Source organism: Octopus bimaculoides, chromosome 8, assembly GCF_046866305.1.
Source record: "Octopus bimaculoides isolate indiv1 chromosome 8, ASM4686630v1, whole genome shotgun sequence".
NCBI classification, from domain to species: domain Eukaryota; kingdom Metazoa; phylum Mollusca; class Cephalopoda; order Octopoda; family Octopodidae; genus Octopus; species Octopus bimaculoides.
This window is the reverse complement of record NC_142935.1, coordinates 78,531,605-78,558,780: the sequence shown is the minus strand read 5'-3', so window position 1 is coordinate 78,558,780 and position 27,176 is coordinate 78,531,605. Positions and strand designations below refer to the sequence as shown.

At 37.5% G+C, this 27,176-nt stretch overlaps 1 long non-coding RNA gene across 1 annotated transcript in view; it reads left to right on the top strand.

Annotated features, from left to right (window-relative positions):
* Positions 1 to 283: 283 nt before the first annotated feature.
* The window catches only part of LOC149134465 (uncharacterized), a 95,895-nt gene continuing 69,002 nt past the window's right edge, over positions 284 to 27,176 (top strand). The window contains exon 1 of the long non-coding RNA XR_016242924.1: positions 284 to 366. This is a non-coding gene — a long non-coding RNA (uncharacterized LOC149134465). The remainder of the gene's footprint in view (positions 367 to 27,176) is intronic.

Genomic DNA, 27,176 nt, shown 5'->3' with positions numbered 1-27,176 from the left:
GCGGGGGATTAAAATTTCGAAAACGTGATTTTTGGGCAAAATCGTATTCTCCTATATCGAAAACAGAAATCCGAAAAAAGTTTGGAATCCCCCAAAACATCGTGTGCACACGCTTTACCTTTGCCCAAACCTGTAGGAAATCCGTATATTTTTCTGTATGTAGGTGAACGTGTGTGTGTGTGTGTGAATATGTATATATGCATAAATGTTTGTTTGACCATATATGTAATTACTTTCACTAATAGAAAGTGAAAGTAGTTATTCAACGAAACACTACATGGATGGACTATTTAAATGCAATTCGTGTTGATAAACTCCACTGTCGCAGTTTACTATCTCTTCGATTTCCACCAAAGCTATCTCCAAGTAAGTATCTTTGTTTAATGTTTACAAAAAAAGTGTATTAAACAAATATGAAAACAAAAATTTGCGACAACGAACTGGGGGTGGGGAGAGGACTTTCGATAAATTCACATGATCCGACTTTTTTCTCCATAACTTTTAGAAAAATGGATATCTTTTAATGAAATTCTATATAAACACCTTTCAAACGGCATAGATTACGATAAAAAAGAAATTTGTGGGGAAAATGTTTTCCGAGGGGGTGGGCAGAGGACTTTAGAAAAGGTTTTTAAAAAATTATCCCGTGTATCATCGTGAGAGAAACAAATTCATAAATACCGTGATGAATATGGTTTCACTATGGAAAAACAGTTAAGGACGATTTAGCTGTTGTTTTTAGCACATCTTCACCGTTGGGATATTTTCCAAAACCTTTTTCTATTACTCTTTTACTCTTACTTGTTTCAGTCATTTGACTGCGGCCATGCTGGAGCACCGCCTTTAGTCGAGCAAATCTACCGCAGGACTTATTCTTTTGTAAGCCTAGTACTTATTCTATCGATCTCTTTTGCTGAACCACTAAGTTACGGGGACATAAACATACCAGCGGTTGTCAAGCGATGTTGGGGGGGGGGGGGGGACAAACACAAACACACACACACACACATATATATATACGACGGGCTTCTTTCAGTTTCCGTCTACCAAATCCACTCACAAGGCTTTGGTCGGCCCGAGGCTATTCTAGAAGACACTCGCCCAGGGTGCCACGCAGTAGGACTGGACCCAGAAACATGTGGTTGGTAAGCAAGCTACTTACCACACAGCCACTCCTGCACCTCAAACGAAAAATAAATGAATCTAAAAATTTTGGTAAAAATCTACCAAAATTTTTTTTTAAAACTTATTTCCATTACACTCAAGCCAAAAAATAATTTATGATTATCTTCCTCTTCGAAAGTCCTCTCCCTAGTCCCTCAGAAAAAAAATTTCCCCCAGAAATTTCTTTATAATCGTAATCCATACCGTTTGAAAGCTTTTTTTATATGAAATTTCGGTTTATGTTTAGATCTTGAGTCGGAAATGTTTAATGTTTACATCTTGACCCGGAAATGAAAATCCCCCCCCCCCCCCAATACTGGAACGGGTGTAAAACAATATAAAAAATTGCGCGCAAAGCAACAGGAGGGTGGGGAGAGGATTTCGGAAAATTCACGAGATCCGAGTTTTTCCCTCATAACTTTTAGGAAAATTGGGTGGGGGATGTTCGATAATTTTTCAGATTGATACCCGCACGATTTTCACACACAAAAAAAAAATAAATAAAAAAAATAATAATAATCTGAAAAATTACCGTTTTTTAAATGAAATTTTGGATCTTTTTTAAAACGGGGGCCACATTTTTCATTAATGTTTTACGTAGTGTTTTTGGTACCGAAAGACTTTCAAACTTCGTATACTTATCTATTTTGTGTTATAGAACAGAAAAATATTTTTGTATTCGAATTTATTTCATGTAAAAAATTGTCTTATTTTGATAATTTCAACCAATCACTGACAAGTATTCAGTTGTTTATATTTACTCCTTTGGCTGATTAAGTCATAGCTTCGTTTTATTTGGTTTTTTCATTTTCTTTTTTTTTTCTTCGTTTTATTTGCTTTTTTCTTTTTAAATTTGCTGTTTTGCCCTAACCCTAACCCTATTACCGATAGAATTGTTTCAGAATCGTTTGTTTATGTAGTCGGCACTTAATGTATATCGGCTGAATGGACGTCAGTGATTGGTTGAAATTACAGAAATACGACAACTTTAACATGGAATAACTTAGGGATTTCTTTTTTTTTTAAAGAAGACTAAGAGAAAAAGATGTTTTATATGACACATTCTACCAGTGTTCCAAGTTTCAAAGTGTTTCGTTAATGAAAAATGTGGCCCCCGTTTTAAAAAAGATCCGAAATTTTATATAAGTACCTTTGAAACAGCATACATTATGACTATAAAGTAATTTGTGGGGAAAATCTTGAGGTGGGGAGAGGACTTTCGGAAAATTCCCAAGATCCGTATTTTTCCTCGTTATATTCCAAAATCACATTCAACTTTCTACAGATACCCTAGCGTAGTACTACTACACTACGTAGTGTTTATTTCAACCCACTTTCAATAATTTTTAATGTTTTGGCTTCAATTTTGTTTCATTTTCAATTATTTTTACGCTTTTTTAACCCTTCGTCGTTATTCTCATTCACTCATTATTACTTTCTCTCTCTCTCTCTCTCTCTCTCTCTCTCTCTCTCTCTCTCTCTGTATATATATATATATATATATATATATATATATATAAACAATTGCAACGTGGAAGGTGTTTATAAGCCAGAATCTAACGGTTTTTGTTTTTTTTTAAATGGCTTATAAACACCTTCTACGCTGCAATTATTTTCGTTCCAGCACACGATCTCAGACCAGGTCACTTGCTATGCAAGTACATCTCCGTAATATATATATATATATATATATATATATATATATATACACACATATACAAGGATAGCAGTTCTTAAATTAAAAAAGTACCAGATCATACCCTCAGCATGAGTTAAAAAAGCGCTTGCTCTTGCTCCTTTCAATGAGTTGACAAAATAAAGTTTTTCTTATTTTGTCATAATGTGGACAAAGTTTTTTAAAAAGTTTAAAACCATCTCCATTTCTGAGAAATACAACCCTGGACATATCTGTGGATATAAATTAAGTTATACTATTACTATCATTGAAGCATTTGCATGTTCATTGTTGTTTTTGCGTTGTTGTTGTTGTTGTTGTTAAAGATGGTGGGTGAGTGATTTGTTAAATCGTTTAACATTTTGTGGTTGTTGTTCACAAGACAAGATGGATCCAAAATATTTGGACGATAGCAGATAATAACTATTCCTAATTTAGATATGAGGCCAGCAATTCTAATCGACTGCACCGATCTCACTACTCGTATCCTATTTTATCGACCTCGGCGGGATTTGAACTCAAAATGTAACGGGTGAGAATATTGCAAACCATTTATTTCAACGCTACGTTGGCCATCTTGTGTTATTCACTTGCTAAACTATACTACCCACTAGTTGTCCTCAATTGTTTCATTTTTGTAGTAAAATGTACTTTCATTATTCCGCCTACTTCCGATAAGTTTAGATACGAAGAAGTATGCATTTTCTTTCTTTCGTTCTTTCTTTCTTTCTTTCTTAGTAAGAATCCTTTGAATAATGTAGTAATGCAGTACATAATGGCTGGAAAACAAAAGATCATAATGGGTTTGTCTTTGATCATATAAGACTCAGTGTAAACCCAGGGGTGAGGGTGATTTAAACGTGTTAAGACAAAGAAAGTTGTAGGAGGAGGCAGTAAAATTTTGAATTTATTTTATTTTATTTTATTCTTCTAGAATCTTAATTTTTGTCGTTGAAAACGCAGAGCTCCTGGACAGTATTAAAAAATTGTGGGTGGGGTCGGGGTGACTGTCAGACATTTTGAAAAAGTTAGGCAAAGGTGGGGATGAATTAACTTTTCGAAAAAAGTTCTTAAAAAATGGAAATAGAGAATGAAAAATAGCTGATTTTCTTTTCTTTAGAGAATCATAGGATCTTTGTGATTTGACGGGCAACATTTTTTTATGTAGTGTTTTTGGTACCGAAACACTTTCAAACTTCGAATACTTTTATATTTTGTGTTATAGAACAGATGAAAAATTTTGTATTCTAAGTTATTTCATGTAAAAAATTGTCGTATTTTGGTAATTTCAACCAATCACTGACGTCTATTGAGGTGAAAACAATTACGCCGGGGAATGTAAACAACGGTGTTAGGGAATTTTTTCCCTTGAATAAAATTAGTGCCGTTGTTTGTCAACAAAAACTATCCATTGTCAACAACAACTATCAGTGGTATATATTTCGTTTGTTACTGTTATTTATGACATCGTTCGTGCGTTTCTACTGGTTTTAGCTTTAGGATTTTAGGGTTACGGTTCGGGTTTTAGAGTTAGGGTTAGTTTTAGGATTACGGTTAGGGTTATGATTATTTTTGCCATAACCTTAACTCTAACCCTATAACTTATAACCATAACCCTAACCCAAACCCCAACCCTAACCCTAAAACCCGAACCCTAACCCTAAAACCCTAAACCCTTACTAGGGAATAATGATATAATTAAACAGGGAATAACACACTTGACACCGAACAGCACTAACTGTATTCAGCTGAATAGACGTCAGTGATTGGTTGAAATTACAGAAATACGACAACTTTAACATGAAATAACTTGCGATGTATAATTTTTTAAGAAGTTGTTTTATATGACACATTCTACCAGTGTCCCAAGTTTGAAAGTGTTTCGTTAAGAAAACAAGTGTTGCCCGTCAAATCACAAAGATCCGAATCATAATCTTCATCGCTGAAAATTTAAGGATTGAAAGATAAGATGTCGGAAGTGGGTTGATAGAGATTTGGTTGTTATTTCTAGAAGTTCAAGCGACCTCATTGACGCCAACCACCTTCGTCTTTAGCTCGAAGTGTCGTCTGCTCATTGTTTAACATACAATCTATGCATGCGCAAACGAAGCGGGCGAATTTTTAAGTCGCGGAGAAGTTTGCAAAGCAGAATATGAGAGTGAGGAGGCATTAAAAATATTAGAATTAAAAAAAAAAAAGCTTGCTTACCAACCACTGTGTTGCACCTTGGGCAAGTGTCTTCTACTATAGCCTTGGGCCGACCAAAGCCTTGTGAGTGGATTTGGTAGACGGAAACTGAAAGAAGTCCGTCGTATATATATATATATATATATATATATATATATATATATATATATATATATATATATATATATATATATATATATATATATATATATATATATACATATATATGTGTGTGTGTGGCAAAAAGAGTCCAATAGAATAAGTACTAGGCTTACAAAGAATAAGTCCTGGGGTCGATTTTCTCGACTAAAGGCGGTGCTCCAGCATGGCCGCAGTCAAGTGACTGAAACAAGTAGGAAGAAAAGAAAAAAAAATGGTTAAACAGTATAGGCGCATGCGCGGATATATGTTTAGAAGTTTGTTTTCTAACATGGTTCTCCTTAGCGTACTTCGGGAAAGTGATTTGTACTGTAGCCTCGAGCCTACCAAAGCCTTGTGAGTGGATTTGGTTTTCGGAAACTGAATGAAGCCGGTGATCATTCGTTTTGACTTACATAGCTGCCACTGGATCCCAGCTGGTTGTTCGTTAATTTCTGTAAAAACTTTTTTATTTATTTACTTTTGTTTTCATGACATATGGAAGGCGACATTTGCTTTGAAGTGAGAGCAGCAATTGAAAGAGGATAAAGTGCAAGATGTATGGATGTGTGTGTGTGTCAGAGAGAGAGAGAGAGAGAGAGAGAGAGAGCAAGAGGGGGAGGAGAGAGAGAGAGGGAGGGAGGGAGAGAATGAGTGAAGGTGTGTGTTGTGATGACGCGTGGAAGGCGACATTTGCATTGAAGTGAGAGGAGAAAGTGGAAGTTGTATATACGCAAGGGCACACCCTAGAATTTTCAGCGGGTGCAAGATCAAAATTTGCACCCCCTACATAATCTTACCAGTTTCAGAAAAAAAGTGTCTAAAATCTATCGGTATAAAATGCTTATTTCGATCTCGTTTCAAAACAAAGAAAAAATAAATGATAAATAAGTAAATAAAAGTGATGAAGCTCGCATAAAATTCCCTAGGGAGTTTAGGACCACTAATTTCTGAAGGAAAGTAGCGTCAAAATACAAAAAAATAAGTGACAATAACAACAGTAGCAGCGACAATAACAACAATAAAACCAGCATGTATGGTTAATTTTGAATATATAGCATTATTTAAATTATTGAAGACAGCTCCCACCCAGTTTCTGTCTGTCAATACTTCTCTCCATCTTTCAGAACCACTCCCAAGTTCTTTGTAATTGGTGTTGCTAAAGACTTAAAACATGGTTGAATGGATTCGACCGTTTGACCCCAGTCTAAAAATAAAACCCCTTCAAAATTCTTTCGGTACAAAACGACCATTCAATATTCCATACCATTTACTGCTTGACCTCTGCCTGGGTAAGTGCTTTTTTTTCAACTCCAACTTTAGTCTTGATTCACCTTTTCATTAAATCTTTACTTTCCTTAGGAAATAGTTTCCTTTTAGCGTTACTACTAACAAATCGTATCTTAAAGACGTAGTTTAGGCAGAATGTCTTATATATTGACGTTTTTCATTTTTTATCTTGCCTTAATTCTGTCATATTATTGATCAAAAGTCTTCCTGCGTATATATAAAATAGTATCTGCGTTATATGTGTTTCCGATACTGTCCTGCCTTTTCGTTTTATATAGAAAACGTTGATTTAATTAGTTTGATAAGTGCCTCTGCACGAAACTCTCGAACCTTCAGTCACTATGTAACTTTCGCCGATCAATAAATCTATACTTATTGAGTCTGACTCAACATAAGTTCTATTTTTCATGTTTGAACCAATAATGTTCGAAAATCGATTAAGGTTGTTCATCTTTTTTTCAATCTACGGAGAAATGGCTAAATTTGCCCTCTTTATAAATATACGATATATATATGTGTGTGTGTGTGTGTGCGCGCATGCGTATGTGTGTGTGTATATATATATATATATATATATATATATATATATATATATATATATATATATATAGAGAGAGAGAGAGAGAGAGAGAGAGAGAGAGAGAGAGAGAGCGAGGTAGGTACATATGCAAGCACACATACACGCATGCATATACATACGAATGTATGTATTTGTGTATCTGAATGTCACCCCACCATCGCCTGATAACTAATGTTGATGCGATTATGCCCCTGTAACTTGGCGGTTCGAAAAAAGAGGCGATAGAATTAATACGAGGCTTCCAAAGAATAATTTCTGGCGTTGATTTGTTCAAATAAAAGACGGTGCTCTAGTATAGCCTATCATCTTTTGAAGCATATTGGATGGGAGGTCATGTTGCTGGTTTTGCCAATAAAAACACAAGCACTATTTATTTGATGTTCACTATTTGTTTTTCAGGTTTTTGTTCGACCTTCTTTCGTTACAATTCAGTGGCCTTATACGTGGTTCTTTACTTATTTTTTCTTTCTTGTGTCTGCCCTTTTTAATCATCTGCCATGTTGTATTCAACAGAAATTCAAAATCTTATGGGAAACTTCGTAAATCTTGTAAGGGAACTTGCTGAAGAATGCAGTGCAGAAGTAAGTCAGTGGTTTAAGCGCCGGGTCAGTTTCCTCTGATACAATTCAAAATGAAATTTTAGAGGCATATGCTCATAACATTTTACATGAGATCAAAATAAAAGTAGAAAATTCCAAATTTATTGGCATTATATGTGATGGTACCACTAATTGCTCTGGCATGGAACAAGTATCAATCACTGTCCGGTACGTTTCTGAAGACCTGAATGTCAATGAGGATTTTCTAGGTTTTTATAATCCCCCTGACTGCTCTTCGAAGACACTGACTGAGATTTTTCTTGAAATTTTTTGTCGCCTAAACATTTCACTTGGCTCAAAGCTATGCTGTTTTTCATTTGATGGTGCAAGCACCATGAGTGGAAACATTTCAGGTGTACAAATGCGATTGAAAAATTTGTTCCCAGGTACATATTTTGTACACTGTGGAAACCACTCTCTAGACCTTGTCCTTCAAGAAGTTAGTTCTAAGTTTACCTTTGTAGCTGATGCACTGAACTTTGTTCATCAACACGCCATTTTTGTAAAAGTCACCAAAAAGAAAAGCACAATGGACAAATCTTTGTGGTGAGAATGTCATCATGTTGCAAGCAGTGTGTCCAACTCGGTGGTGCATTAGAGCAACAGCACTGAAATGAGCAGAAAACAATTATAAGAATATTCAAAATTTTTTGCTTGACCTTCTAAATGATTCGTCGTTAAGAGCAACAACAAAGGCTACTGTTAAAGGGCTGCTAAAACAATCTGGCAAAGCTTCCACTTTGTTCGGCATTAAAATCGCTGGGGATATATTTGGGGTATGTGAGCCAGTGGCACGTAGCTTACAGCGTCCAGGCACGACAGCCGGTGATTGCTTGAAATTGATTGAAAAGTTGAAAATCTCTCTTTCAAAAATGAGAAGTGAGAAGGTTTTTGAAAAATATTTCGAAGAAGTATCCTCTTCTGACTTGGTGAAAATGCCCAACATTTCGCGATCTAAAAACACACCACTGCGCTTTAGGCACACAACTACTGAAAAAGTTGCTCTTCCTTTCACCAATGACTGGCGTCGGCAATTTTTCTCTATAAGTGGATGTCATCGAAAATGAACTGACTCGCCAGTTTCAGCAAGAGGGAATAACGTGTATGCTCTGAACGAGTGGAGTTGCTGTTGTCAGCAGTGAATTGTGGAGTATTTAACTTTGAAAATGCACATCTACCTGCTTCTTTTGATTTGCTCTTACTGTCATCTCAAATCAAACTTCTTGCTAGCCTATGGACGGAAAGGGAAAATTTGCCTAAATTATTTAATGACATAGTTGATAAATGGAGAGCGTCTGATGCTATTTTTCGTTCTAGTATGCCACAAGTGTTGGCGTTAATGCAACTTGTCTTGTCTTCACCTGTATCTGTGGCATCAAGCAAAAGAACATTCAGTGCACTGCGCCATTTGAAGACCTGGCTCCGTACCACAATGACGCAACACCGTCTTACACATTGTGCCATAATGCATGTACATAAAAAAATATACGATGAAAACACTTTGCACATCCTCATGAAACCTTTCATTAACAAAACGTGTGAGCGTAGGAAAACTTTTGGAATATGTTGATACAGTTTTTTTTTTCATATACGTGTGAATTATGGAGTGATGCAAAAACTCGGCTTACTTCCATTTTAACACTTCTTATAGCTTCATTATTTCTTTCTTGGTAAACTGACATTTGAATGTTCAGAGAAAACTTCAAAAGTAACTATTAGTGACTTCTCTTCAAGATGAACAAAATTTGGCATCATGCTGTTATCAAGTACCTGTAGAAAAAGGATTTAGTCCCCAAGGACATGTTGATATATCGGAGGATGATGCTCCAGTTTTATCAACAGTGCAAAACTGATTAACTGATTTGAGCAGAGATAATTTTGAGAAAACTAATGATCTGAACAGTCTGCAACTGCCTCCACCGGAGAAAAAATATAAATTGTTAATGTTATTAGCATATCACGTGTGAGAGCTGAGAATATTCTACACAATAAATTTGGCATGATGAAAGTTTCTGCTTGGTGGGTGTTGCTTCTTCTGACACCTGATTAAAAGGGCATCAGGCTGATCACATTTCGATAATATCTGACATTGCTTGAGGCAAATCCAGTTTCCTTAAATGTGTTGGGTTCATCATTTTGAGTTAGAGAATAAGAGATAATCTAAAAGTGGAGACACTCTTCAACACTTACTCTAAAGAAGGTCATCAAGATCGTTTAATCTGCAGGGAAGGTGATGGACTCAGTATTTTGGATTGCAAAAAGCATCGTGTTTATTGACTACTTTCAAAAGGCTCTAACCATCAATGGAGAGTGCTGTACTGTGCCACCTTTCTAAGGCAGTTGCGAAAGGCTATCAAGGCCAAACGCAAGGAAAACTGTCGAGTATGTTTTTCTTTCATCGAAACAAATACTCCAGTGCACAAGTAATTGGTTTCGATGGCTGTTGTGTGTGATTGGCTTTGAACTGCTAAGCCACCCTCCCTACTTTAGTGATTTGACCTCATCTTATTATATATATCCCCTACATATATATATAAAGAATACTCGGTTTGGAACTAATATCGTAGTGATGATGTCTTATCAACTGTTGAAAACTTGTTTAACTAACAGGATAGCTTCTTTTCCAAAGCAATCGAAGCAATGAATCGCTGAAAGAAGTATGTAGATGATCTTTTCTGTTTGATTTTCACTTTTCAATTGCCTCAATTTTATTCCAATTTCAAAAATGTGTATTGTTCACATGAACTAAACCAACAGTATGTTTATCCAACATTTCACAAAACTTTATTAAAACTTCCATCGTTGAATGTTTTAACATTGTAATGTTGTCACCTTGTATAAAATGTCAGCTTCCACATCCTGTTCTCTGATGGAGGGAAAATGATCAAACTTTAAACCTCTGTTACAGTTTTCTAAACTTTTTCTGGAATAAGTGAATAGCATCAGATTCAACGGGAAAAATTACACCAATATATCAAATTTGAAAATTTTCGCTTAATTTTAAAATTTCAGAAGGTGAAATCAAGCAGAAAAGATCCTAATATTTAAAAATGAACTTCATTTGGTCACATTCTCTGAGAATATATTGGTCAGCCTGTTAACTTTCCAGTCGATCCTCATAATAATAAAAGTTATTATTATTGAACATTTGTTTGTTTTGATACTCAAATTAGAAAACTTCACCTTGTTTGTAAAAATTTTGGGTACTACAGAAGTGTGGACCCGAGTTCTGAGAGTGCGCATGTCACAAATTTGTGCGTGCACGCGCTTTAGTTGTAAGTAGTCGATTTTAGCTCACAGGGCAAATGACGAGATGCGCGGATTTGCGCTACTTGCTGTAAAAGGAGCGGGGTTATCCATGTAATACAAAAAGAAAATTGCAGATAAGTTGAATATAAAAGTGAAAAATAATCATTGAATACTGAAAAAACATTCATCTCCCCTAACTTTAAACCCTAACTCTAAACCTAACCCCTAACCCTAAACCCTAACCCTAAACCCTAATCATAATCCCTAACCCTTAATAAAATATGGGAAAAGCTGGAGATGAATGTTTTGAAAACATTCTGAACTATCTTTCAGAATGGTCTACTTTTCAATGAAATATCATTTTGTTATTTTTCATGTTTTTATTCAATTAATCTGCAATTTTCTTCTTGTATTAGATGGATAACCCACCCTCCATTTACAGCAAGTAGCGAGCGTCTCGTTTTTTACCTGTGTGCTAAATTCGACTACTTACGAATAACGCGTGCAAATTTGTGACATTGCACACTCCCAGAACTTGGATCCACACTTCTCCAGTAGTGCCAAATTTTGGAACTGAGTTTGCACCCCCTAAGCAAATTTTGTTCCCGGGCCACTGGTTGTTACTTTGCCTTTCTCTCTCCTTTTCTTCTTTTCGTCTTCTCTTCTTCTTTTCTTCTCCTTTTCTCTCCCATTCTTCTTCTCTTCACGACTTTTGAATTTTTTGAACTTTCATAATCCGTACGTTATTACTTTGCCTTTCTCTCTTTTTTCTTTTTTCTTTTTTCTTTTTTCCAGCATGCCCGATTACAAATCCTTCCTCCTCCACCTTCACCATCACCTAAAGAAACCCCTTTTCACGCTTTTCCCCCCGCTGCTTTCAACCATCTATTAACCTTTCCCTACTGATTAAAAAAACACGCTTTTGTAGTCACGTTTCCTTTCTCAGTCGCTGCCTTCACCACCGCTTCATCTCCAAATGAAGAAGACTGCTTCACTGACCTGGGTCGCCGACCATCTCACTGGATGCCAACTCCTGGCCAGTTCCAAGTAGTTGATCATTTTGCGAGCATCTTCCAACGTATAGTGGGCCGGTTTAACTTTCGCAGGCGTCCTCGACATTTTAACATCTCCCCGGTCGAGATCACGGCCCTTGGATGTCTCCGACGCCGCAAAGACATCATCAAGGGTGGAGCGTGGTGGTGTGGTGCGCGGACCTCTACAAGGCTGAAGCTCTCCACCAACTTCAAGATACCTCCTTCTATTGCCCTCTGCACTCCAACCCCACGCCTAACTACCAACAGACTGTGTCCTCCATTATCCATGACCTCATCTCCTCCTCCAGTCTCCCACTCACCGCCTGTAACCTCATTTTCCTCACTCCACGCATTCCTAACATTTACTTCCTTCCCAAGATCCACAAGCCCAGCAACCCTGGCTGCCCCATCTTCTCCCCCAGTAACTGCCCCACGGAATTGATCTCTAAATATCTCGACCGTATCCTTTCTCCCTAGTGGCTTCCCTCTTCTCCCACATCCACGACATTATCTATGTTCTTCGTCTCTTCAACTCTTTCTCCTTCCTTCCTGGCCCTTCTAAACTTCTCTTCACTCTTGATATCAAGAGTCTATATACGGTGATCCCACACAACGAAGGACTCCTTGCACTCAAACACTTCCTAGACCTTCGACCCAGCCCCCAATCTGACACCTTCACACTTCTTCGTCTGGTCGAACTTGTTCCCTCCCTCAACTGTTTCTTGTTCGTGGAGGATTTTCACCAACAGGTCTCGGGAGTGGCCATAAGAACGAGAATGGGCCCCAACTATGCGAACCATTCGTTGGCTACATTGAGGCCCAAATATTTCCACGATTCACTGGTCCCCCTCCCGATCTATACGGTCGTTATATTGATGACTGTATCGGCGCGAATTCACTCTCTTGCGAACAACTAGACTCCTTTCTCTCTTTTGTCCAATCCTTCCATCCTGCCCTCTAATTCTTCTTCACTATTTCCAACATTTCCGTTGCATTTCTCACTCCGCTCTCACTACCTTCGTCCACTACAAACACACCGATTCACACTCCTACCTTAACTTCTCCACCCACCCTACCCACACCAAGCTCTCCCTGCTCCCAATTTCTCCGTTTGCGCAGGCTCTGCAGTGACAACCATGACTGAGACTCGGTCTCAACCCATGACACGCCACTTCATCCTCCGTGGATATCCCCTCACCACTATTCACACAGCCATTGCCAGAGCACGTTCCTTGGACCGTGCTTCTGCTCTCTCTCCTCGTAGCCGCCCAACCATTGTCCGTTTCCCGTTTCCCCTCACCTACCACCCCTCCACCCTTCCCTTCTAACACACCATTCTCGAGCCTTCCGGCTACTCCAGTCCGACCCCTCCATCTCGCACATCTTCCCCAACCTACTCCTTCCCTCCTTCAAACGAGCCCACAACCTGCGTGACCTCCTGGTCCAGCTTCCTCCCTAACCCCACCTCCCAACCTGGCTTGTTCCCCTGCACTTGCCCCTACCTCTCCAATACCACCATCTTCACAGGCACTCATCATCTCTATCATATCACCGACTCCTTTACCTGCACTTCTAGCAACGTCATTTACAGCATCCCCTGATATTCTCTGCCCTTCACTGTACATCGGTCAAACGGGACGCCACTTGGCTGATCTCGCGCCATTTCCACTCTACCAGCCATTCACTCCCCTCCTCTCTTCATCCTATTCTCTCTTCATCTGACACCTACTTCCTCTCTTCACTCATACCCACCTCTCTTCACTGATACTCACTCCCCATATCCCCTTACCCTCACACCTCCCCCACATCCCCCACATCCCCCCCACACATCCACATCCCCACACCTACATCCCGACTCCACATCTACATCCTCACCCACACCCCACACCCCATACCCCACACTATCACACACCACTCCACACACCACCACATCATACCGCCCCATACCACTCCACACACACTAGCACTGACCACTTGCCAGCACCCACAACACACATGTTTTTGGTGAGAAACTTACCAGTGAGTAGTGTGCATTGTCAGCCTGAAGAATCTAATTCTTCACATTCAACAAATCCAGTTGCTTTCGCTGAATGTCCTCCCTCAAATACTTCAAAATATTGCAGTAGAACGTTAGACGTTACTCTCAACTTAAACACAAATCTATACCACCTTTCCAGAAACCCAACCAATCTTTAGAATACATAAATGTCCTCTCTAATCATCCTAAGCTTACCCTCAATGGTGTAGGCACAGGCATATCTATCAGAATCTCAAACTTATCTGCTAACGAAGAAATTTTTAACACTCACGCCTCTTATTATAATCAGGCCCTCCAAATAAGTGACTTCAACGGAAAAATCTATTATATCCCCAACACTAAGATTAACACTAAAATAGCACATCTCTTCCTCAATGCTAACCCTGAATCTACGGACACTACTCCTACTCTACACCCATCCAACAACTTCCCCACCAAAAAACCTACACATCGTGCTCATCCACACCACTGGCCACCACGAGCATATAACAACTACAAGCACCCCCACTCCTGATGAGCCCACTACAACCACACACTTTAAACAAGCTAAGGTCAGGAAGCATGAAATTTTATGGTTTACACCACCCTCCTCTCTCCAAGTTATATCTCTACTTAAACTCTTCTTTAAAATTCTAAAATCTAATTTTCCATCCTATTTTTAACAAATCAGCTGTGAAAACCTCCTGCTGTATCATACCTAATTTAGTATCCATAATCACCTTCTCGAAGAAACGTAATCTCCAACACCAGTCCTCTGAACACCTAAACTCTCATACTGCACCCCAAGTTAGCCCAAATACTAGCAATAACTCAATCCTTAATAACTCACCTTAATTAAATAGTACTGAACTCAAGCCAACCTATGCGATAACAAATACTACTTGTACAACAACAAATACTAACTCCAGTACCACTTCCAATCCAATATAAATACATATTACACTTTAGGTTCTCCCCCACTAACAACAAACCCCAATAACAGAGAAGGTAGAAAGACCTGCAATTGTCATGCATCTAAATTATGCCCTCTTGCAGGCTCCTCTCTGCACAAAAGTGTGATCTTCAAGTGCTGTGTTATAACACCCTGCTTCCACCAAGCAAGGGTATATATCAGCGGCAATGTAGATTTCAAGCATCACTGCCATGCACACATGAACTCTTTCACTAATCCAAACTCTAAACTATCTACTTCCTTAGCAACGTACATACACAACCTCAAATTGCAAAATATTCCGTACACCCTATCCTGGTCTATAGTAAGTGAAACTCCTTCATACAATGCAAATATCGGTAAGTGTAAGTTATGTCTAAAAGAATCCTTAACTATTCTTAACCTTCACAACTCCCCATTACTTAACAAATTCTCTGATGTTATTTATTCTTCTAAACACAGATACTACTCAAATTTCATGCACTTCACTAAATCTATATAATCCTATAATAAGTTTCCATACCTCAAAATCCTTAATCTAAAATAAAGTTAGCCTTGCAGCCTACTACTTAATAAAAACTAAATCCTCTCATCTTATTCCTTCCCATACACACATTTCAAATTTCTTCCAAATCTTCAAATCAACCAGTACTTAACAAAACCCCACTCCTTTGAAAACTAACCTATCTACTTCTATCCCTCCCTACCTACACCTTTCTATTCAATTTCATACTCCTCCCTTTACCACGACACCCCCTCCAATACTAACCCAATTCTCGAACAACTACCAATTCTCACTAACAACTACTTTGGCCACCTCCTCACCTATCTTAGCTACTGAACCAGTCAACTCATTTCTCCCAATTAATAACAATCCCTTTTCACTATCTCAACCTTTAACTCTCCATACAAACTATCTCAAAGGTCATCACTCACATACTACCTAAACCACCCTTCCCCCTTCCTCCCACCTTCCACCTCTACTACTATCACTAGACTCACTATTAACTCCAGTACTGAAATCTATTTTCTCCTCCCACTGCTCTCTATCTAAACACACCCAACTTCCTTTCCTAACACACTTAGATCTCCACAAAATCATTCCATCTTTAAACTCCATCCTGTTAACAGGATGTAAAATTCTCCAATGTAAAATTATCCCCTGAAGATGGAGACAGTGTTATCCAAAAATGGATCCAAGAAACTATCATTATTCCGGACCACCAAACCTCCAGAAAAAAAGTGTTGAACTCCTAAAACTCTACCCATTTAACTCCTGATATCATTTATATTTTGTAAGTTAGACTATTTTATATCCATACACATGTACATTATTTCTATTAAATGTATTTAATATTCTTTGTAAATCGACTTACCTAACTTGCTTGTCATTAAATTTACTCATCTACTGGTTCAAGTTCAAATCTCTTGAGCACTTTGAAGTGTATTCTATATAGAGAACATCTGTCTCTAACTTATATATATATATTAGGGATACAATATTAGGCAGAAATTTGGTGCAGTTCCAGTCCCATTCATCTAGGGGTCATGTGTCTGTAGAAGAAACCTCACTGGCCAGCAGAAGCCAAATGCCACTTAAGGAGCAGATTGTTGTTTGGTACCAGTTTCTTGGAAAATCAATTAAATGCAGAAAGAAGAGAGTGGCAAAATTATCAAGAGAGGTGACACTACTGTGGAGAAATAAACTGAATTTTCCAATCATTTTTGAGTAAGCAATGTGGTCCAAGCTTGAAAATGTGCTTCATTTGTATGACAAATGTGCCAAGAAAGGAAAATTTGAGCCATTAGAAGAACTGTTCAATATCATCAAAGTCCATGGTGAATGACTCCATCCAACTCCAAAGCAAGGGCAAAGTGGGCTATTCGACAGGCAAAGCTGCAAGCAAACACATTATCCATTCTTTCAAGAGAAGATTTTCTGATGCTGAAGCCTCCCATTCTTTATCAAACTCAACAGCCCTGAATACTGATAGTGACTCTGAAGAAGAAGAGATTGAAGAGTACAATTATGGTGAAGATGACAGAGTTGATCAAAATGATAGTGATAGGCACAACAAATTTGCAATTGGTATGAGACTTGTAACTGGAACAAACATCTCTGCCAACAAAGCTGCAAAAATCTGCAAATAATTGTCAGAGGAGGGCATTGATATTCCAGCTCCTAGTTAGCAAAGCATTTACAAGGCACTCTTCAAGAAAGCTGGTTAAATGAAGAAACCCTTGATTGATACGCTATGCAATCAGAAATGGAGCCTGCATTTCAATGGTAAACATATTGCTGGAAATGAATATCAAGTAGTTGTCATCAAGAATGAAACAAGTGAAATCAAGATGGCTGCTCTGAAGCTGTGTGATGGCAAGACTGAGACCATTGCAGAAGGATTGAAAAGCGTCTTGGACGAATTTCACTTGTGAGATGCAATCGCAATGATCATTGCTGATACAACGAGTGTGAATACAAGACGAAAGAGTAGGTAATGGTTAGACTGCAGAGAGTGTTCTTGAGCAGAGGCTATGAAAAGCCACAGTTTGTGAGCTGTCTTGGACAGAATCCTGTATGTTGTTATGGATGAGGAGCTAGCAGGCGCATGCAATACACCCAACATCGTATTTTTTTCTTATTTTGTCAAAGATATCATGACAAGTTATGAAGAACTCCAAGACTCCTTCCAGAACGAAACTCGTGTCATTGAAGATCAAGCTGACTCCATTGAAGATCAAGCTGAAGATCAAGCTGACGTCATTGAAGATCAAACTGAAGATCAAGATGATATGAAGTTTCTGTTCCACTTAACCCATGCCTTCAGGTTCTTCCATGAAAATAGGGATCTACCTTTCATCAAGTTTCAGAAAATTCCAAACATCAGTAATGCCAGATGGAATTTGTAAGGAATCTTAGTCCTTCTTACATTTTTCCTCATACCACACGTGAGAGAAAGATTGCAGATGGTCTGCCAATTCATCTCATATGGCTGGGTGGACCACTGGTTCAGTGATCAAATGTATTGAGCTGAAGATTATGCAGAGCTATCGCAAGCCTTACTACCCTACAAGACTGCTTTGAAATGCTTGACAAATCACTGGAAATAAGAGCCATCAAAACTAAATATCAGAAGCAATCAATGCTGTGAGCGAGCAAGCAATTAAGGTCATGCAAGAACTACACGTCACATGCAAGAACAAAGCCAACATGCCATTGCGTTTCATTCTCTCTGACTTGCCACAACTTGACTATTGTCTAATTTGACTTTATATGACTTGCCTTCATTTTATTCTTCTGGAATGCAGAATATAGTTCTTTTAACAGTATGAATTAAACGTTTTGGATCCTTTTCCCTTTTTTGTTTATTATTCAACCAGGGTTCTAGTTTTTGGAAATCTACCCAAATGCAACTGAGTATAAAAATTTCAAAGTTTGTCATGGCTGAAGTTTTTGATCAAATACAAAAAAAAAAAAAAAGAGAAACATTGATTTTCATTGTTTTCTAGAAAAAGCTCATCAGAGTATGATATAGGACTATGAAATTGCAAAAAAGTTGTATCCCGAATACACACATATATATATATAAACTGGAACTATGTGGTTGGAAATATATATATATATATATATATATATATATATATATATATATATATATATATATATATATATATATATATATATATATATATATATATATATATATATATATATATATATATATATATATATAGGGCTATTAGACAAAAGAAACAGGCTTGGAAGGACTGGAAGAACGGTGGTAGCAGGGAATTGTACCAATCTGCCAGAAGGGAAGCTAGGCGACAGGTTTATTTAGCCAGAGGGGAAGCAGATAAGAAAAGATTTGCCAATGTTCTGTGCCGTGAGGACCAAAGACTTGAGGTATTTCGTGTTGCAAGACAGTGTAGGAGAGAGAATAGTGATGTCGTAGGAGAGAAATGTGTTCGCATGGATGATGGTACGCTTGCACTAAATGAGGCTGCAAAGAAAGAGGTCTGGAGATGCCACAACGATAGATTGCTTAATAAAGAGAATGAATGGGAGAAAGAGAGTCTGCCGTATGTCGACCCAACAGAGGGACCAGCTATCCGAGTTGACAGTACCATGGTAGATAAAGCAATTAAGAGTATGAAGACAGGGAAAGCCCCCGGCCCATCAGGAATCACTGCAGAGATGCTCAAAATATCTGGTAGTGTCGGTTATAGCCTAGTCATCCGTATTACAAACCAGGTAATACACGAAGGAGTCATACCCAATGACTGGTGTAGCAGCACCATAGTCAACTGCTACAAAGGTAAAGGTGATGCTTTAGATACAAATAATCACAGAGGCATCAAGCTGTTAGATCAGGTTATGAAAGTTACGGAGACGGTCATAGCCCAACTAATTAGGGAGCGAATCAATTTAGATGAGATGCAGTTTGGGTTCGTGCCAGGTAAAAGCACCACTGATGCCATATTTCTAGTAAGACAGCTGCAGGAGAAATACCTAGCCAAGGATAAACCTCTGTACCTAGCTTTCGTTGACATGGAGAAAGCCTTTGACAGGGTCCTCCGATCCCTTATCTGGTGGTCAATGAGGAAACTTGGGATAGAAGAATGGTTAGTGAGAGCTGTGCGAGCCATGTACAGAGATGCTGTCAGTAAGGTGAGGGTTGGAAATGAGTACAGTAATGAATTCCGGGTAGAGGTAGGGGTCCACTAAGGTTCTGTCCTCAGCCCCCTCCTATTTATCATAGTCCTCCAGGCGATCACAGAGGAATTCAAGACAGGTTGCCCCTGGGAGCTCCTCCATACTGATGACCTTGCACTAATTGCTGAGTCACTATCAGAACTCGAGGAGAAGTTTCAGGTGTGGAAGCAAGGAATAGAATCGAAGGGCCTTAGAGTCAACCTAGCCAAAACCAAAATCCTAATAAGTAGGAAGGTACATAAAACACAAACCTCTTCAGGTAGATGGCCCTGCTCAGTATGTAGAAAAGGAGTAGGTAGTAACTCTATAAAATGTACCCAGTGCAAGCTATGGACACATAAGAGGTGCAGCAATATTAAAGGCAGGTTAACTAGGAAGTTAATTTTTGTATGTGGCAGATGTTCAGGTGCAATAAACACTGTAAACAAACAGGAAACAACTTCTGTCTCATTCCAGGGAGAAAAACTAGAGGTAGTTAGTAGTGGGTGTAGGTGCGCTGAAAGTGTAGCTGCTAGAATAAGAATAGCCTGGGCAAAGTTCAGAGAGCTCTTACCTCTGCTGGCGACAAAGGGACTCTCACTCAGAGTAAAAGGCAGACTGTATGACGCATGTGTACAAACAGTGTGATGTGCTGAAAAAAGAGAGAACAGTACTTGAAGAGTAGTTTCATTCCAGTGGTAAATATCCGTGTAGAAATTCGTGCAGATTAATCCTCACACAAGGATTAATCTGCACGAATTTCTACACGGATATTTACCACTGGAATGAAACTACTCTTCAAGTACTGTTCTCTCTTTTTTCAGCACATCACACTCTTTACCACTTCATACTAAAAATATCCGCCTATAGATATGATAATAGATAACTTTATTTTTTCTGTCTCCGATGAAGGGAAGTACTGGATCTTCCCAGAAACAGCTGTAAGACTCTATCCATAAAATTCTTCAACCTTACCTTTGCTCTCTTTATCCTTTTGTTTTTATATATTTACATATACACACGCTAATACACGACTTATAATACTCAATCCTGTTCATACAACGATTGGGGCAAACTAATGGGTATACAGCACTTACTCGGTATTACCTGTATCCTCCGGGGTTTGGTTAAATCCAATACCCTCCTCAACCTTATATATATATATATATATATATATATATATATATATATATATATATATATATATATATATATATATATATACAAGAATAAGGGCAGAGAATCGTCAATTAATAATAGAATTAATAATTAACAATTTTGCCAAGTAGTTCAGTATGAAAAAAACCTTTATCGGTAGAACTATTTATCATCATAAATATACAGGGATTAGCAATTGAGTTGCTTCTCCAACATACTGAAAATTCAGAAATAGCAGTCAAAGAACTACTGATTCCAAACTACAAATTTTTCTCTAAAGCGGATGGCGATATTTATGGCACACATAGAACAAAAACCGGAGGGAAAAGCGTAAACAAACCAAGCCTTTAGTTAATTGGATACGAATCGTTTCATGGTTAAGTGAATGGAAATTTCACTATTCCAATCTTCAGCCCAAATATTCTGATAAATTTGAAAGTGTCTCTAAAAAAAATTCACGGTAATTTTTGGCCATGCGACACCAAAAATCAACGATAAGAAAGGCACTTATGAATTCATCGGCTAGCGAGTTCAGGCACCTCACCTCAAAGAAATCTATTCCATGTGCGTCACAAATAGTCCCGTATGAAAAAGTCCCGTGTGGAAGGATTTACGGTTTAACCATCTAACTTAGAGATATTAAATATAAAATATACAAGAATAAGGGCAGAGAATCGTCAATTAATAATAGAATTAATAATTAACAATTTTGCCAAGTAGTTCAGTATGAAAAAAACCTTTATCGGTAGAACTATTTATCATCATAAATATACAGGGATTAGCAATTGAGTTGCTTCTCCAACATACTGAAAATTCAGAAATAGCAGTCAAAGAACTACTGATTCCAAACTACAAATTTTTCTCTAAAGCGGATGGCGATATTTATGGCACACATAGAACAAAAACCGGAGGGAAAAGCGTAAACAAACCAAGCCTTTAGTTAATTGGATACGAATCGTTTCATGGTTAAGTGAATGGAAATTTCACTATTCCAATCTTCAGCCCAAATATTCTGATAAATTTGAAAGTGTCTCTAAAAAATTTCACGGTAATTTTTGGCCATGCGACACCAAAAATCAACGATAAGAAAGGCACTTACGAATTCATCGGCTATTAATATAAAATAGGATAAAGCTGAAGCAAGCAAACACCAAATATATAGTGTGTGTGTTTTCATTGGGTAAACTGGCAACATGACAATCCCCAAATACAACAATATCTGTTACAACACACAAATTCACATCAAGAATCTTGCAAAGTGAAGATATAAATGTGTATATATATATTTATATATTGAGGGTGATAAATTGAATATTAATTTAATTAACATCAATTTAAAACAAGTGGCCTAGCATATAAAAAATCTGAAAATTCAGAAAAAATTGTATTACATGCATATAAGAAGGGATGACTAGGGAACATTATTTTTTTTGTGCTTGGGTCGTTGATGATCTCTTTCTAGCATATCGGATGTCACCCCTTCTTATATGCGTATATATATATATATATATATATATATATATATATATATATATATATATATATATATATATATATATATATATATATATATATAATATGATATATATATTTATATCTATATCTTTAGTTTCCATCTACCAAATCTACTCACTGCACTTTGGTAGGCCAGAGGTCTATGGTAGAAGACACTTACTCAAGGAGACATGCAGTGGAACTGAACCTGGAACCATGCACCTTTTTTTATGACTCCTTGCATGTTAATTTACTTTCATACATGCATGCACTTCTTGTCACCTACATGCACACATATATAAGATATCACAAGATGTTGCACCCACAAATCTACTGATTCAGATACCCTCCACCACTTCATTTGTTTAGAAATTATTTCTAGTGAAAGCGTATAGCTTAGTGGTTAGGGCAACTCAGCTCACTACCATAAGGTAATGGCTTCAGTTACTGGCAGCATGTTGTACCCTTGAGCAAGACACTTTATTTCATGTTGCTGCAGTCCATTCAACTGGAAAAAGTGAGTAGTACCTATATTTCAAAGGGCCAGCCATGTCACCTTCCGGTGTCACACTGAATCTCCCTGAGAACTATGTTAAGGGTATGTGCATTTGTGGAGTGCTCAGCCACTTGTACATTAATTTCATGAGCAGGTTGATTAGATCAACTGGATCCCTTGCTGTCAGAGTGCTAGTTGTTTTTTTCTTTAATTATTTCCAATTTAAATACTAATTTGTGGGTATAGGTAGGGGTTAAGTGAATCAACACAGTACTTTATTGGCACTGTAAGATAAGGGCAATGTCAACCTCAGCATGAATTGAGCTTAGAAGGAAAAAACAAATGAAATTGTGTGATTTGGAGCAATCACCCATTGTATCAGCAAACGAACCATCTTGTGCAACAACAGCAACATCATGAAGCTCACACTCATTGTTTATCACTGTACCTGTTTCATCAAAGAAACTGTGTTAATGTTCTAGAATGTTTCTGCCTATAATAAATTTGCCAGTGTTGAAAATATAAATTACAGCTTGTGTCAGATGTCACACGTAACAGTTTAACATGCATTAACAGGAATTGGGAAAACACATAGCATTCATTGCATGCATAGTTTTACACACCACACAAATACAAACACACACTTAGACACACACATACACACTCATGCGGGCACGTATACACACACACACACACTCATGTGTTTCCATTTGCGCACATGTACATATGCATACATTTATAAGTACACATATATAAATATACAAATATGCTTGAGTTGAAAAACACATGCACAAATTTATGTAAGCATGGTAGTAATAGTAGTAGTGGTGGTGATGGTGGTGGTGGTGGTGGTGGTGGCGTCAGCAGCGGCGGTGGTGGTGGTGGCGTCAGTGGCGGCGGTGGTGGTGGTGGTATACACTATGGTATATTTGGCTTACTAGAGTTAAAAAACTGAATTTATATTCCACAGTTTTCAAATAGTTAAACTGCTCTGACTTCACACACACATGTGTGCATGCTTGCACACATACACACACACACACACACTCACACACACACACACACTCGCACACACATGCACGCACACACACACATGCATGCATGCACACACAACTACATACACACATACATATTTATGATTTTTTAATTTTCAGTGTCCATTAATGGAGACATTGCTGGCCATCCTAATTATTTCTCCATGAATATTTTATTCAGGTCTCATAACAGAACCTGCATAAAACATCCATAAAACACACCACATTATAGATTACTGTGTACTGAACAATAAAATTGTCCAGTGTCAAGGCTGAATTTGAAATTAAAGTGTAAGGAGATATATACAAGGGCTATATATGTATAGAGGAATGTATGTATGCATATATATTCCCAGCCCACCTTCAGCAGGCATGAAGGCTTGTAAAAATAAGATTCAGATTTCATGCCTTCAAGAATTTTTGTTTTTCAAATACCTGTCTACTTCTTCAAATCTATTATCTGTTACTTGGTGTACAACCCACCTTTCTATCTACCTCGACCTGACACAAATTACCTATATATGTATGGTTATATGATCTATTGTTCCAACCCACTTCCCTTTGCACCTCTAGCCAACACAGCTGTGTATCTATGTGGTTCTTTGCTAATTGTTCCAACCCAACTTACTATCTATCTTTATCCAGTGCACCTCAACTGTTTTTCTGAGTGGTCCTTTGATCTCTTGTTCAGCTTCCTTTCATTCTACCTCTATGCAACACATGTTAGCTGTTAATTCAATGACCTACTGTTTTAATCAATCATATTATCTATCTCCATTCAGTCAGGTTGTATATCTGTGTAATTCATTTTCACACTTTTTCCAAACCACCCACCTGTCAACTGCTATCCTTCGCATCCTAGCTGTATATCTGTGTGGTTTTGTGACACATAATTTCAACCCAGCCTCCTGCTATCCTTTTTCCAAAACAACTTTATATTTGTATGGTTATTTGAAATATTATTCCAAATAATTTTCTATCAACTTCAATCCAAGACAATAATATATCTTTGTAGTTTTTAGCTCTATATCTGTGCTGTTGTTTGGCCTATATTTACAACCAAACAGCCAATCTACCTCTATCTAACCCATCATGGATGTATATCTGTGTGGTTTTTGAGTTATTATTTTAAGCCACATTCATATTTATATCAATCCAGCACATCTCAGCTATAAAACAGTGTGGTTTTTTTTAGCTTAGTTCCAACTAAACAGCTTATCTATTGCTAGCCAGCACTGCTGTATATCTGTTTCTGTAACAAATTGTGCCAACGTAACACCCTGTCTACTTCCATCCATCACAGTTATATATCTATATGGATTTTGAGTTATTGTTCCAAACCATGTATCTATCATAATCTATCTAAGATAACTATATTTAGGTGGTCTTTTGACCTAATATTTCAATGTAACTTCCTGTGTGCTTCTAACTTCCTGTCTGCTTCTAACTTCCTGTCTGCCTTTATCAAACACAGTTGAGTATCTCTGTAGTTATTTGATCCTTTGTCTCAACCCACCTTCATATCTAACTTTAATATAGCTGTATTTCTGTATTCTACTTGGACCTATTGTTCCAAACAACTTTCCTATCTACCCCTATTTGTGTGGGTGTTTGACATATTGTTCTAGACTACCATACTATCCATGTCAATACAACAGAGCTTTATAATTGTGTGCTACTTTTCTTAATGTTTCAACCCATTATCCTATTTCTCACTATCCAACACATCACAGATATGTATCTTTGTGGTCCTATAAATTATTGACCCAACCCATATTTCCATCTTCCTCTATCGAAAAAAGCAGCAAATATGTGTGCTTCTTTTTCTTCATGCTTCAATCCATATTCTTGTTACCATCCAACGTATATGGTCCTTTGATCCATTCTTACAACTCACCTTCTTGTCCAACTCTACTGCTCTTAGCCTTATATCTGTGAAGTTCTATGGCCTATTGTTACAACCCCAATTCTTGTCTAATTCTATCAAACACAGCAGGATATCTGCATGGTAATGTAACCAATTGTACTAATCCACCATTTTCACCACCTCTATCCAACACATCAGAACTGCATATCTGTGTGCTTCTTTGATCTATTGTTCTACCCCATTATCCTACCTAACACATCTTAGTTATATATATATGATATACAGTTGCAATCTACTTCCGATCTACCTTTACAAGCCAGCTATATATCTGAGTGGGTTTTTTTAATCTGTTGTTCCAACCCAGCTTTCTCCTATATCTCCTTCCAACATAGTGGTAAATATCTGTGGTTTCAGACCAATTGTTCCATTGTGCCTTCTATCTAATGCTGTTCAACACAGTTGTATATTTGTGTGATTTTTAAAAATCTTTTTTCTAAACCACCTTCCAACCTATCTCTATGCTAGATATCTTAGATCTAAATATGGTTCTTTGGTTTATTATTCCAACCCTCCACATTGTCTATCTCAATCCCACAGAGCTGAGTATTTGTGTGGTTTTCTTTGATTTATTGGTATGAACAGCATATCTGTGTGGTGTAACCACAACTATCCAATGCATCTTAGTGGTTCTTGAACAATTGAGTTATCATACCTTTATATCTACCTGTATCCAACATATTTTGCATATATATATATATATATATATGTATGTGTATGTTTATATATGTGTATATATAGATATATATATATATATATATATATATATATATATATATATGTGTGTGTGTGCGCATATGTAGGTGTACATGCATATATACATGCATGTGTGTATGCGTGTATGCGTATGTATGTGTGTGCAGGTGTAGATATTTGCATGTTTGTACATATACAGGAATGTAGGTATATATACAGGTACGTATGTATAGGTGAGCGTGTATGTACATATGTACATGTGGAGGTTTCTGTATGGGTGTGTGTGTGTATGTGGGTGTGTGGGTATGTATACATGGGTGTGCGCATATGTATGTGCGTACACGCACGTGTTTGTACACGCACGTGTTTGTACATAGGTGTCTGCACGCTAACAGACACATATGTAAACATTCACTTTAATTATCTCCCCTCACCCAAATAACTCCTTGGCCTCAACCTTTAGCATCACATCAATAACACCCTCCCTTTATATTTCTATGTAAACTAGCGTTCTTATTCCTAAAGCCCATGGAATAATATCGTTGACCCGTCATAACTCTATGTAAACAAACCTTCTAACGGTCACTGACCATGTAACACCTCAGCTTGTAAGTTACCCCATCATTTCGTTTTTTTCTTGCTACTACATGTTTTATTATGATCTCCCTGATGAGAAACAAGTGATGATTCCAGCAGTCCTTTCTTTTTTTTTTTGTGAAATGGCCCTCACTTGCTTCGAAACATATATGTAGGAATTAAAGGAACTTTCATCGACATGCGTTTTGCTCCATTTGTT